The sequence below is a fragment of the Ornithorhynchus anatinus genome, chromosome 9, assembly GCF_004115215.2.
Source record: "Ornithorhynchus anatinus isolate Pmale09 chromosome 9, mOrnAna1.pri.v4, whole genome shotgun sequence".
In the NCBI taxonomy this organism is placed as follows: domain Eukaryota; kingdom Metazoa; phylum Chordata; class Mammalia; order Monotremata; family Ornithorhynchidae; genus Ornithorhynchus; species Ornithorhynchus anatinus.
The window spans coordinates 15,540,914-15,555,150 of NC_041736.1; positions in this window are offsets into that span (position 1 = coordinate 15,540,914).

A 14,237-nucleotide genomic window follows, 5' to 3' on the forward strand; every position below is an offset into this window, starting at 1 on the left:
AACCCTTGCTCTGTATCCTGAAGGTCAGTGAACTCAGGTTTTGTCCCCCCCAGGGCCTGCACCATGTCAGTATTGATTGGTGAAAAAAAGGTTCAAACAGGCAAAAATAAGGGTCAACTAAGAGTCCCAAAGCAAGCAACTATTCCAGTGGTTGCCCGTTCACCTTTCTTCTCTGCCTCCCTCACCCTCTTTTCTTTCTCTCTTCCTCTTGCCTGCAAGAAATTAGCAATGTAGCTGGCCTTCAACCCAAGGGTTTCCCAACCTCCTTGATGAAGCAGCATGGTTTAGTGGAAAGAGCTTAGGTCTGGGAGTCAGAGGACCTGGGTTCTAATCCCAGATCCACCATTTCCCTGCTGGTTGACCTTGGGCAAATCACTTAATTTCTATGTGCCTCAGTTTCCTCAACTGCAGAATGGGAATTCAATAACTTTCTCTTCTCCCTCCTACTGTGAGACTGTGAGCCCCTTGTAGGACCTGATTATCTTGTATCTACCCCAGTGCTTAGTACAGCAATTGCTTAACAAACACCACAATTTTTATTATTATGTGACCCTCCCAGCCTCAGTTCCCCCTCCTCCAGCGATCTCCTGCTCCACCCTTCCAGACCTGACCCTCTTGCAGGATTCGAGTAATGACTAAAGGTCATTCTAAGCCATATGAGGATGCAGTACTCAGGGACAACAAGGCCTGTAAGGGTGAAACTGGATCTTCAGGCTGAGATCCCCACCAGGCCGAAGAATAACGTGGGGTGTCCTGGATTCAGAGAGATCCAGAGAACCAAACTAAACTGCAAAGACAGAGGCAAAGGAGGGGGATTCAAGGTTTTTTTTTTTTTTAAATGGCATTTGTTGAGCACTACTATGTGCCAGGCACTGTACTACGCACTGGGATAGATACAAGCTAATCAGATTAGACATAGTCCATGTTCCACATGGGGCTCACGGTCTTAATCCCTATTTTACAGGTTAGGTAACTGAGGCACAGAAAAGTTAAGTGAACAGCCCAAGATCACACAGGGGGCAAGTGGCAGAAACCCATGTTTTATCCACAAAGCCACACTGCTACTCTAGTTATCTAGTTACCAAGTTACCAAGGACTGAAAGAGCAGGAAGAACCATGGGGAAGAGGGTGGGTTGGGGGAAGCCAAAAAGAAAGAAAGGCAGTTTGGTGGGGCTCTGAGTATCTCGCTTCAAGCAGGGGAAGTTAGCCAATCTTTGGTGTGACTGACTCACACAACAGTGGGGAATCTCCCCACTAACAAATGGTGCTGAACCATCCTGAGCACATACAGAGAAAAGCAGGAGGAATCCATTCTTATTGAGCCCTGAGCACAGTGAAATCGTTTTGAGTTGGTCCTGGGCCTCTAGAAAGTCTCATCCATTTTGATCAGCAGCACTGCTAGGAAGCAGCATGATCTAGTGGAAAGAGTAAGGTCCCAGGAGTCAGAGGACCTGGGTTCTACTTAGACTGTGAGCCTCACGTAGGACTTGATTATCTGGTATCTACCTCAATGCTTAGTGCAGTGTTTGGCACATAGTAAGTGCTTAACTACCACATAATTATTAAATACCATACTGCAGAAAGTGCATGACAGACCACGTGTCCCTAGGTCCTCAAATTCCTCCCAGTGGCTCTGCCCATTTGCCCTCATATATTATAGGGTCTCAAGGATAAAAGCGACCGTGAATGGTCCCCTAGTTTGTGCCTTGCTTTTGGGCAAGACTACATTTAAAGCATCCAATCACCCCACCCTCAGTCCCACAAAATTATTTATATTGATGTTGGTCTCCCCCCTTGATTGTTAAATCATTGTGGGCAGGGAACATGTCTACCGACACTGTAGTATTATAATAATAATAATAACATTGGTATTTGTGAAGCGCTTACCATATGCTGAGCACTGTTCTAAGCGCTGGGGTAGAAACAGGGTAATCAGGTTGTCCCACGTGAGGCTCACAGTCTTAATCCCCATTTTATAGATGAGGTAACTGAGGCCCTGAGAAGTGAAGTGACTTACCCACAGTCACACAGCTGACAGGTGGCAGATCCGGGATTAAAACCCATGACCTCTGACTCCTAAGCCTGGGCTCTTTCCACTGAGCCATGCTGCTTCTCTAAGCAGCGTATTATACTCTCCATAAGCACTTAGTACAGAGCTCTGCGTACATTAAATGCTCAAGAAATATCATCAATTGATTGATCCAATCTCTCCTTTCTCGAAAAGCCATTTCAATGTTGTCCAAAGTTTATTGTCAGGAAATGATCCCTCATGTCTAACCTAAATCCCTCCTGCTGCAATTTCAGTCCATTTCATCTTTCTCAGAATCAGGCTCTTCTTAGAGACTATTATTTAATCACCCTAGGATGATGAGCAGGTGTTCTTAGCAGTCATGAATCTACTACCTATTCAAGCATAAAAGACAAATGTGGCCACATAAACCATCTGTTTGCAGTCTCGCTGCAGTGCAATCCATCCTGAAAAGCATGATGGAGTCCAAATACCCATTTTAAGTGAGAGAACCCAGGATACCTGGATCAACCCAGTCTCTCGCAAAGGCTCAGCAGAGACCACAGTTTCCAAATGAAACTCTTCTAGTACTCATTTTAATACTATTAAAACAATGGTACTTGTTAAGTGCTTACTATGTGCTAGGCAGTGTTCTAAGCCCTGGAGTGGATACAAGCAAATCGGGTTGGACACAGTTCCTGTTCCACATGGGGCTCATGGTCTCAAACCCCATTTTACAGATGAGGGAACTCAGGCACAGAGAAGTGACTTGCCCAAAGCCACACAGAAGACTAGTGGTGGAGCCGGGATTAGAACCAATGACCTTCTGATCCCCAGACTTATGCTCTAGCTACTATGCCATTTTTAAGAAAGTGGTGCCAAAAAAAAGGTGACTTTTCTAGCTTATTTTCCATATTTTTTTTTAGCACTGCCTGGACACCATTTCAGATTAGGTCATGCTGTTACTGAAAGGATATTAAATTAAATGGCATTCCCACTAGACTGTACACTCCTTGAGGATAGGCATCATATCTACTTACTCTACTGTACTCACCCAATAGATCAGACAATGTTTATTGTGTACCTTTTTTTTTAAAAAAATGGTATTTGTTAAGCAATTAACTGCGTACCAGGTAATGTTGGGGTGATACAAAATAATTGGGTTGGACACAGTCCCTGCCCCACATTGGGCTCACATTCTTAATCCCCATTTTACAAATGAGGTAAATGAGGCACAGAGAAATGAAGTGACTTTCCTGAGGCTACATAGCAGCTTAATGGCAGAGCTGGAGCTGTGTGCAGAGAACTGTACTGTTTGGGATCATAATAATAATAATAATGTTGGTATTTGTTAAGCGCTTACTATTTGCAGAACACTGTTCTAAGCGCTGGGGTAGATACAGGGTAATCAGATTGTCCCATGTGAGGCTCACAGTTAATCCCCATTTTACAGATGAGGGAACTGAGGCACAGAGAAGTGAAGTGACTTGCCCACAGTCACACAGCTGACAAGTGGAAGAGCTAGGATTCGAACCCATGACCTCTGACTCCCAAGCCCGGGCTCTTCCCACTGATCCACGCTGCTTCTCCATACCATACATAGAGTTGGAGGTTACCTTTACATTTCTTGCCCACATGAAGGGTTTACATAGTGCTCTGCCCACAATAAGTGGACAATAAATGCCTTTGATTAAAAGAAGTCTTCAAAGTTGAAGCCTTGGCTATCGTGTTACAGCTCTGAGTACTAGTCCCCTTAAGCAAAGGCACTTCAAGACATTATGTGATTTCAAATTGGGAAAAAAAACCCCAACAACTTGATTAATAGCATAGCACTCTCAAATCTTTATAAGCCCCCTCCACCCCCTCAAAAGGCAAGGAGTAAAGCTGCTCCCTTGGTTTTCCCTCCCATCCCCAGCATCTCAGCCCCTTCTGGCTCCAAGGGTCCATGTGGCACAGTAAAACTGGGGGGAGGGTGTGGTAGGGAGGGAGCTGTGGGTGCTGGCAACCAAAGGACAACAGGGGCTGGGAGTAGAGATGGACTCCTTGCTCCTCCCCGGCCTCAGCCAACCAAAAGGACCCACAGGGCAAAATAATTTCCAGACCAGAACCCCCATTATGGGGTTTTTCCTTTCTTCAGAATTGAGTCCCGGTCCATTTTGCATTACTTCAGTCAGCATGGGTACTTCATACGTGAAGGAGGTGTGGCAGTTCTGCTCCCTTCACCTTGCTTTGAATCTGAGGCATCGGGTCCCACACTGAATAATGGATGGTCATGAAGGGTTTTCCCCTTCACCATTTACTGCCTGTATGTCCTTATGTTAAGCACTTACTATGTGCCAGGCACTGTACTAAGTGCTGGGGTAGACTTAAGTTATTCAGGTCCATTCATTCAATAGTTTTTATGGAGTGCTTACTGTGTGCATGAGCACTGTACTAAGCACTTGGGTGAGTGCAGAATAACAATAAACAGACACATTCACTGCCCACAATGGGGACACAGTCCCTGTCCCACATAGGGCTCACAATCTTAATCCCCATTTTACAGATGAGGTAGCTGAGGCACAGAGAAGTTAAGTGACTTGCCCAAGGTCACACAGCAGAGAAGTGGAGGGACTTGGATGAGAATGCAGGTCCCTCAGACTCCTGGGCCCATGTTCTATTCCCTAAGTCATGCCGCTTCTCTAACTTCTTCAACTTATTTTCTAATAGGTGAGAATAGAGCAGACAAAGATCAGCTTTTTATATTGAATAACACCATTTTTTCCAATTAGGACCAAATTCAGCATTTCCATGAAAAAAAAAATCAATAATCAGGGAAAGAAAGAGAGCAAAAACTGGCGGACGAGTATAATGGGACAATAGGAGGGGGAGGCATTACAGTTGCACCAAATACTTATCAATGCTGCGCTGTGACTCTTTGATGAGGAGGTTGACTTGAGCTGCCAGTTAATATCATTTACAGTTTGCAATTACTAGTCCTTCCAGCCATGAGGAGGTTCAGGCTAACCTGTTTAAGCTTTCAGGGCCACTCCCTTTCCCAGAAAAATAACACATCAGCCTTTGGACCTCCTTCAGAGTTATATCTATGAAACAGCAGGGAGGGAATTACTAGGCCCCCAGAAATAATCGTGAATAGGATACTGAACCCAGGCCAAATGATGTAAAAAGAAAGTTTGGGTGTTGCCTGGTACTCTCTCGTTCTCAAAGCAGGGCAGTTCGTTCGGCATTCACCGTGCCCTGGTTATATTCAGTACCGTGAGTCAAAGGTGTCCTTGGCAGTAAGCCAAGAAATATCTTCAAACGCTAAGTCAAACAAAAGCTGAGTTTTTTAAATGGGTTTCTCAGTTCAGATGACTAACTGACACGCAAGGTCTGATAGGTGACCATCCTGGTCTGGCTTTCAGTGGCCCATTTTTTCTAATGTGTCCATCTCTGCTTTCTCTCGATATTGTGTCCAACCCTATTTGCTTGCATCCACTCCAGCGCTTAGGACAGTACCTGGCACATAGTAAGCGTTTAACAAATGCCACAATTATTACCATTCAGAATCATATTTACAGGTTTTGGGTTTTTTTGTGGTGGGGGTTTGTGTAGAAAACAGAAGTGTTGGAGTCTGGCTGCCACTGAAAGGTCTCACTGATTAGGAACACTGAGCAGTGGAGAGACAGATGCAAGAATCTTGTACTTTTCTGCAACAATTTACCCTGCTCTAGCCCCATATGTAGGTGAAGGGTAGAAAGGCTCAAAAGTTTCTAGAGCAGAGAACTAACACTTCCCAGAAATTTACTGGAACATGTTGGGAGGAGGAGGGGGAGTCTGCCAATAATTAGAAAGCTCTTCCACCCTGGGGTCAGTCTCAAGTTTTCATCAGGGAGAACTTGGCAAGAGGGTTCAGTGTGGGGCCTTGTTGGGCTGCCTGCTCCTCTGATACCCAAACTAAAAGTTTTTCTATCAGTCTAAGCTATACTTGGGGTAAAAAGAAAACTAAGGTGAGTTAACTTGAGGATTGTGTTAGACTAAACCCTGTTTTTCCCAAGCAAGCTTTCAGGCAGTCACATAGCCAAAAGCACCTCATACTGGCTTTCTGTTCCTAAGGCTCATTCGTTTTTTTGTTCTGTTCTTTGTTAAGCATTTACTATGTGCTCTTCTAAGTGCTGGGTAGATGCCAGCTAATCACACTGGACACAGTCCCTGTGCGACATGGGGCTTACGCGGCTCAGTGGAAAGAGCCCGGTCTTTGGGAGACAGAGGTCGTGGGTTCTAATCCCAGCTCCGCCACTAGTCTGCTGTGTGACCTTGGGCAAGTCACTTAACTTCTCTGTGCCTCAGTGACCACATCTGTAAAAAATGGGGATTAAAAAACGTGAGCCCCACGTGGGACAATCTGATTACCCTGTATCCCCCCCAGTGCTTAGAACAGTACTCAGCACATAGTAAGTGCTTAATAAATACCATAATTGTTATTATTATAGTTTTAATTCCCATTTTACAGATGAGGTAAGTGAGGCACAGAGAAGTTAAGTGACTTGCCCAAGGACACACAGCAGACAGATGGCAGAGACAGGATTAGAACCCAGGTCCTTCTGAATCCCAACCCTGTGCTCTATCCACAAGTTCACACTGCTTCCCTTTTGGTTGTGGGCAGGGATCATGTCTACCAACTCCTCTCCCAAGCACTTTAACTGCACACAGTAAGCACTAATCAATCAGGGGTATTTACTGCTCAGAGTGTCACACTGTCACCAGTTCACCACATCCCAGCATTTCAGCTCAAGCTCTGGCTAGCGCTGTAAACAGTTCGGAATACTCTTTTGGCACTCAACTACTAATGAATTCTTCTAAGTTCACCATACTCAGTCGGGGTCATTGGATTTTGTTCCTGTCCAAGAGGAGGTCAGTGAGCCTCTTACCATCGTAAGAACCGGAACCTGACACCACAGGCAGGAGAACTGGCTGAGTACCCGGGCTAGGAACACTTGCTTAAGGAGCCGTCTCTCCTCTGGTTAGAAGAAACATTTGGATAAACTACCAGTGAAGGCCATTAAGGGCAACCTTACTTGCGAAGCAAGTGGAGGTGATTTGGAAAAGGCAGGTAGTGGATCAGCCCCCTTTCATTCTCCTGAAGTTCAAATAGGTTCTGCTCCTTCAGAAAAGAAACTAGAGAGAGCAGACTCCTGGAAGAGCTCCATAGCAGGAGCACAAAGTTCACAAGATATTTGCAGAGCAATCTCAGACTCTGGTGGAGTCTGAATAAGTAACTTCATTAATAAAATATCAGACATCTCAAAAGGATAGGTAGGAAGAATGGCCTAGTGGAAGGAGCACGGGCCTGGGAGTCAAAGGACCTGGGTTCCAACCCTGTTCTGCCATATACTTGCTTTGTGACCTTGGGCATCACTTAACTTCTCTATGCCTCAGTTTCCTCAACTGCAAAATGGGGATTAAATAACTCTTTGCCTTCCTACTTAGATTGAGTCCCATGTGGAAAAGGGACTGTGTCCAACCTGATTAACTTCTGTCTAACCCAGAGCTTAGAACAATGCTTGACACATAGTAAAAACTTACCAACTACCATAATAATAATAATAGGATGGCTATTGTTCACTCAGGCTGGCCACTGAGGGTTGACAATGCTTGGTTCTACAACCCACTCATATGCCTTATATCCCCTTCCCTTGCCTATGTACCCCCTGAACTCCTGGCCCTCTGAAGAAGTTCTGACTGGCTTGTTAGGAGTGTCGGTGTTAGACAATGCAGTTTCTTTCTGGTCAACATTTCCTCACCAGCCTCAGAGCAGTTCTCTGGTCACCCAGACTGTACACAAGGGCTTTCCGCAAATTCACGTTTCCATGAAAGGCTGATTCTACACCTTTCCAGTCCTATCAGTCATTTGGAGGTATTTACTGAGTGCTTATTGCGTGCAGAGTACTGTACTGCATTCTACAGGGCTGAGGGTGGGGTGAATGAAGGGCAAATCTAAGTGCAAGGGAGACACAGAAGGGAGTGGGAGAAGAGGAAATGAGGGCTTAGTCAGGGAAGCCCTCTTGGAGATGAGCTTTCAATAAGGGTTTGAAGGTGGGGAGAGTGACTGAATCCACTCTAACAGAGTTACTCTCCATTCTTTGCATCCATGTTGTACGATGAAAGAAGGGAGCTGAAGAAAGGCACCCAGAGAGACCTAACCCCCTTCCAGTATTTTCACAGGACCTAGAGAGGCATCAAGAGCAGTTTCTGTTGCAGTGTCAGCAGCCTCTAGTTTAGGAGCAAGGACCCTAGTTAGGATCAGCTCTGCCCAGCCTCCCCACCAACCTCCCAAAGCTATTTCCCTCTAGACTGGGTTGATCTGAGACATCTGTCCTAGTCAGAGGTTCATGCCCACACCAACCCACTGAGGCAATCCCGGAGGCTCAAGGATGCAGCAGCAAATGGCAGCTGGGGGCTGGTCAGGTGAACCAATATGCAGACTACGTTCAAGTTGAGTGCTCACAGCCCTCCTTTAAGGAAGCAGGAAGGCTACTGACACTTGACTGCTTGTGGTAAGCAAAAGTCATTTCAGACATGGCAAGGAAGAAAATCAGCATCATACGGGCATGAAGGGAATTCTCACTTGGACCAGAACTGATTTCAGAAAGACACTGTGCGCTTTAGTCCAGAACATGAATGGTCCTAAATTTCACTGCTCTCCATTTTCCAAAGCAAGAAAGTGACACTGTCCACACCCTCAAGAATTGTACATCATCACAAAATTCCCCAGATGCCTTAAACTAGGCTCAACTACAGCCCAAAGAGAAGGCGGCCCCAAATTCCCATGACATCTCAGTCCCCCAGTCATAGGTCAAATACAGCTCAACGGTCTGAAGACCCGTTGTTCCCATCATCAGTCTAGTTGAGCAACTTAAGAGTATAGGTGTGTGATCAATCCAATAACTAAAACATCAAGAAGAAACTGTCAACGGTTGCCATGACTCTTAATTCACCTGGCAGAACCAGTTCCGAGTTCTGAACATACCCCACTAGGCTTTATTCCCATTACAAAAGACTTGCCTGAATGAACTTTAGCACAGGGATGAGGGGTGGGTGGGGGTGGAGGAGGCAATGAAAAGGAAAATCAACCACAAAGCAGGTCAGTGATGTATACAGCACGCATTGTATGGTACCCAGGCTCATATGGCTTGTAAGAACAGAAAAAATGTAGGGGGTAAAGGAGGAAGCCCAGGAAATACAGGCCAAGGGTGGTTTTAGTGAAGGAATCTGAAGCATTATGGGTGAGGAAGGGGGAAGGCAGGGAAAAGAAAAACAAGGAAAAATTCTAAAGTAGTGACAAGTTGTGACTCTAGTCACAATCATTCATAAATGGGCGCCCATAGAATTGAATCCCATGTGACTATCCAAACCCGTGCAAACACCAGCAAAGAAATTATGCTGCTGCCACAAGAGACTGATCCATACCCACAGTCTCATTATGCCATTAGGGGCTTTATAAGGGTCAGCAATGGCTCAAGAACCTCACACCTTCCACAAGCTGCTGAGCTGGGTAAGATATTCCTTGAGTTTTTCTCTTCTCTTTCAAACCTACCTTCCTTAGTTGGTCCCTCCTAGGAGGCGGCACTTTTGAGGGTCAAGGTAGATCAGTGATCCTTGGGTTCCAATCTAATAGACACAGTTCCTCCTCTGGGAGAGCCTGAGGGCACAATAATAATAATAATAATTATGATGTCTGTTTTAAAGCTTATGTGCCAAGCACTGAACTAAGCACTGGGGGAGATAAAAGATAATCAAGACAGGCACAGTCTCTTTCCCACATTGGGAGGAGTCAGGGAGCACAGTCTAAAGAGGGCAAACTGGTACTGAATCCCCATCTTACAGATGAGGAAACTAAGGGACTGGAGTTAAGCAATTTACCCAAGGTCACACAACAGGCAAAGGGCAGAGCTGGGATTAGAACCCAGGGCCTCTGACTCCCAGGCCTATGCTCTTTCCAGTAGGCCATGCTGCTTCTTTCAGGGAAAGACATCCCTCCATCAAGGTCACCTCTGCCCAGAGACATTCCCTTATTCATTCCTTATTTTACCAGTCACATGATTCCTCTCCGCCTTCATCCTCCTCAGCCTTTTGTATCTATCTGTATTTTCAATTTATTCACCAATATAGATTTATTATTTATAATCTCCCTCACACCATTTCATTTTTGCCCCTTTATATCAGCCTTCGATTAGACTGCAAGCTCCACAAGAGTAGGGGTCACACCTTACATTTCTTCTCTATGCTCACCAAGCACGCAATACTTGTTCGATAAATGTACTTATGATAGTGGTGGTGCTGATGGGAAGAGTGGCATAAGAAAGGGACTGGGACCCCTGAAATCTTGAAGGCATTACAAGTGCCCAGCTGTTATTATTTCCTCCATGAAGCCTTCTCAGAGTAACCCTACCTGACTGATTACTTTGTTTACTTCACAGTGATCCGTCAGATGGGTATGTGCTTAAATATCCTCAGTGAATTATATGCATGTGCCTCTGTTGTTCATACTGCCTTAATGTCCTGGGTCCTGTTACTTGAGATTGAGGGCTAAATGCACACAAATGCATTTCAGGTGTTCTTTCTCTGCCATTAAATGGTAAATACTTCAATGGCAGAGTCTCGGACTTCTTTCTCTGTAACATTTTCTATTTCAGTGCCCAGCATTGGACAGTTTTTTGACTCCCACAGGTAACCTGGGTTCCAGGCTGCCCCAAGCTGAGCCACACAACCCACTGCATTAATGCCTGTCTTATCACTGCCCCATATAATAGAATTTTCCTTTGCTAAGTGTAAGCCACATCAGCTGGGAATATGAATCATTAACATTTTCCGAAGGGCTCCGTTCCTTGCTCTTTCATCTTGTCTCTTTCATCTGAGCTCAGATATTTTAAAATATCACAGTTTAGGCTCATGCAAATGGTATTTTAAGTGATTTTCCGGTCATTCCTCAATATGGGATCAGTTTACAAGTCCTATCAACTTAGTCATAAACACTGCTATGAAAACTTTATGAGGTTTGACAGTGTAGTAGCTCCCAACAGTTCTGACCAGTATTACGTGTGAATTGTAATACTGTTCTCACTCACCTGTCTTTTCTGCCTCATATTCCTATGGCAGCTATCATTTAGTGTTGGCCCATTTGTGGGAGAAATTCTCTATAGAATCTCAGAGATACTAATTTATATTTTGGTAAACACTGTCCTAACTATTCACTGGTTCTCAAAGGGTTTTAAGAGTCATCCAACACATGAGTAAATGCACTTTAAATCTTTGCGATGTTAAACATCTGTGTCCCCTGAAATACTATGAGCATTAATTACCTTAGGATGTTATTTGAATTTACTCCATCCATGATTTTTCTTGAGGGCGTTCAATTTAGGGAGGAAACTTTATACATAATGTCCGTGTCCTTGGGGTTGAATGTTTCCTCTGAGAAATTAAAATTTCTTCAGAATTTTTTTATTTTTTCCAGGTAATCAAACTGTCTTCTGGACTTAGGAGAGATCTAAGTTTCTGGGCTAAACACATTGTACAACTTGGTGCATATTGGTCTATAAAGGTACGGCAATATCTGAGTAGGACCAGATACTTGTTTTACAGCAACACAGGTCTCCATTAGTGCTCTAATAATGTAGCTGGTTGAAGGGGACTAGAGGCCTGGACTAGACTGAAGACTGGCCATATGTCTTGTCCTATTTTAGACAGTCTGTTTTCTAGCTGTTTAGCCCTGATATGACATCAGATACCAGTACGACAAATCTTTTTACTTTTAAATTCCCCACTTCTCCCCCACTTGGCTCCTGCTGCCAAGTCTCATGGCTCAGAAGCAGCAGCTGGGATAACAGGGATGTAACAGGGGGCACAATGGATCTGGAGTGAGAATGCTAGTCAGGAGTTCCCGGGAAAATGCTTTAGACTAACTAGGAACAAGGAATACATTTCCAACCTGGCTGAGGGAGGTGGGGAAGGGGTGGTTTCTGGAGTCACCCCAGTGTCAGGAACTATTAATTTTCAAATACCACCCACATACTGATGCTCAAATACAAAAAACGTTAACAAAGAAGTGCAGGTGGCCTTGGACTAAATACAATGGTCTCATGGTCTCACAGATGCTCAAGTAAATGCCATTGTTTTAAACAGGCAGCTTTCCCTTGACTACTTCTTTCAACAATCACTTTGTTATTCCACTTTGTGAGCCCTGACAATTTTCAAATCAAATATCCATTCTCATGTGGCTCCTTGAAAAAACAGCCCAGAAATAGCAAAAAGACATGACTCTCCACTGACACTTCCATTTCATCTCCTAACATCGATTCAAGCTGTGGAAATTTCCCCTTGATTCTATTTATTGCCATTGTTCTTGTCTGTCTCCCCCGATTAGACTGTAAGCCCGTCAAAGGGCAGGGACTGTCTCTGTTACCGATTTGTACATTCCAAGCACTTAGTACAGTGCTCTGCACATAGTAAGCACTCAAATACTATTGAATGAATATGGGTTTTCAACAAACAACGAAGACAAAGACGGAGCCCTGGATAGCAGAGGGTGTTTGCCTTCTGTTTATATTTTCCTTGCCCTGTTTCCGAGAAGAAAAAGAGAAATTCTTAGGAAAGAGAGCAGAGGCGTGCTGACAGGCAGAATAGGATTGTCTGCTGGTTTGTTCTGGTTTTTAAGGCCTCCCCCACCCACACCCTAACTCTCAGTTCCATCTACCATCCTAGCAGTCTGGCCCTGCTCCCACTTCAGCTCCCACTCACCTTCTGGCTTTCTTGCCTAGCCTGCCTGTCTTGCCCTGCTCCTGTCTCCTTCCAGCCAACATGGCCTCTACCTGTTCCTTCCAACGCTTACAGTGTTCTGCTGATCCTACCCTACCGGCCCCATTTTACATGTGGCCCTGGCCTGGGTTCGCAAGGGACACGCTCAACTGTAACTCAGCCACTGGCACCAGTAGCCATCTGCCCTCCTCCTCCTCACCCTTCCCTTTTCCTGTTAACAGTGATGAACAAAGGAACACGCAGGAGCACACTTTGCTCTAGGGGCATGCCACCCAGTGGGAATTCTAACCAGTTTCACTGCACACCTGTGGCAACCCAGAAGGCCATACCAACATGAAACGATAAAAGATTCCATTTCATGGGCAGGCCTATAGTCCATCCAGCCATGTACTCTCTATAGCTAATGGAGTCTCCCAATGAGGACTACTGATGTACCTCAATCCTGAAGGTACAAGAGCCAAGAGACTGTGTGAGGAGTTGGCTTCAGTGCTAATGGCATTGCTGGTTTGATGTCTGTCTCCCCTCTTCTAGACTGTGAGCCTGTTATGGACAGGGATGAATGAGTGAACCACCACCCACTCCCTCACCCCCGGCTGTCACGTTCCCCACTGGGGCACAGAGTGCACTAAGCAAGGAGGCAGGCAATAGTGTGGCACAATGCAAGGGTATTTTATGGACATGACCCATCCATGGCCAAAGCAACCACAGTTTAGTGACTAGAAATCCCCATATCTCAGCAAGCAGTTGAGTTAGTAGCTGCTGTGGCCTTGGTCTCTACCATTAGGCGGACGTTTTTCAGTATTCCACTGGGTCTGTCTACACTGTAGAACCGCCTAGGTGGTTCTTCAATCCGAAAACCCAAATTGGCATTCCCCTAATTGCAGAGCTTGAAATAGAACCCAGGTGTCCTGATTTCCAGAGCTGCACTCCTTCCTCTGACCAACAGCAAAGATCAACTGACCAACAGCAAAGATCAATCTGCTGTAGGGAAAGCAGGAATGGTATAATGAGTTGCCTTCCCAATCATAATCATGAACAGAACTTTGACACACCTACTGTACACAAAGCACTATACTTGGTACCAGGGAGAATAACCAAAGAGGCATAGAAAAATGCCCCCCAAGGGCCTAGTACAGTGCTCTGAACACTTAAGAGATCATCATCATCTTCAGTATTTATTGAGTGCCTGTTATTCAATGACCTCCTGGTGGTGTGGGACGTAGCAACTAATATCCCTTATTTTCCCTCAAACTGTCCCTGAATGTATCCAACCCCCTCCTGAGTCTATTCCTCTTTTCGGCCTGTGCAAGTTCCTGAGGGAACAAATTTCATATGCTTAGCACCCACTGTGTGAAATAGTGCTTCCTTGTTTTCATTCTACCACCTTCAAGCTTCAGAGGGGGTTCCTTCTTCCGGCCATAGTGGAACTTTGTGA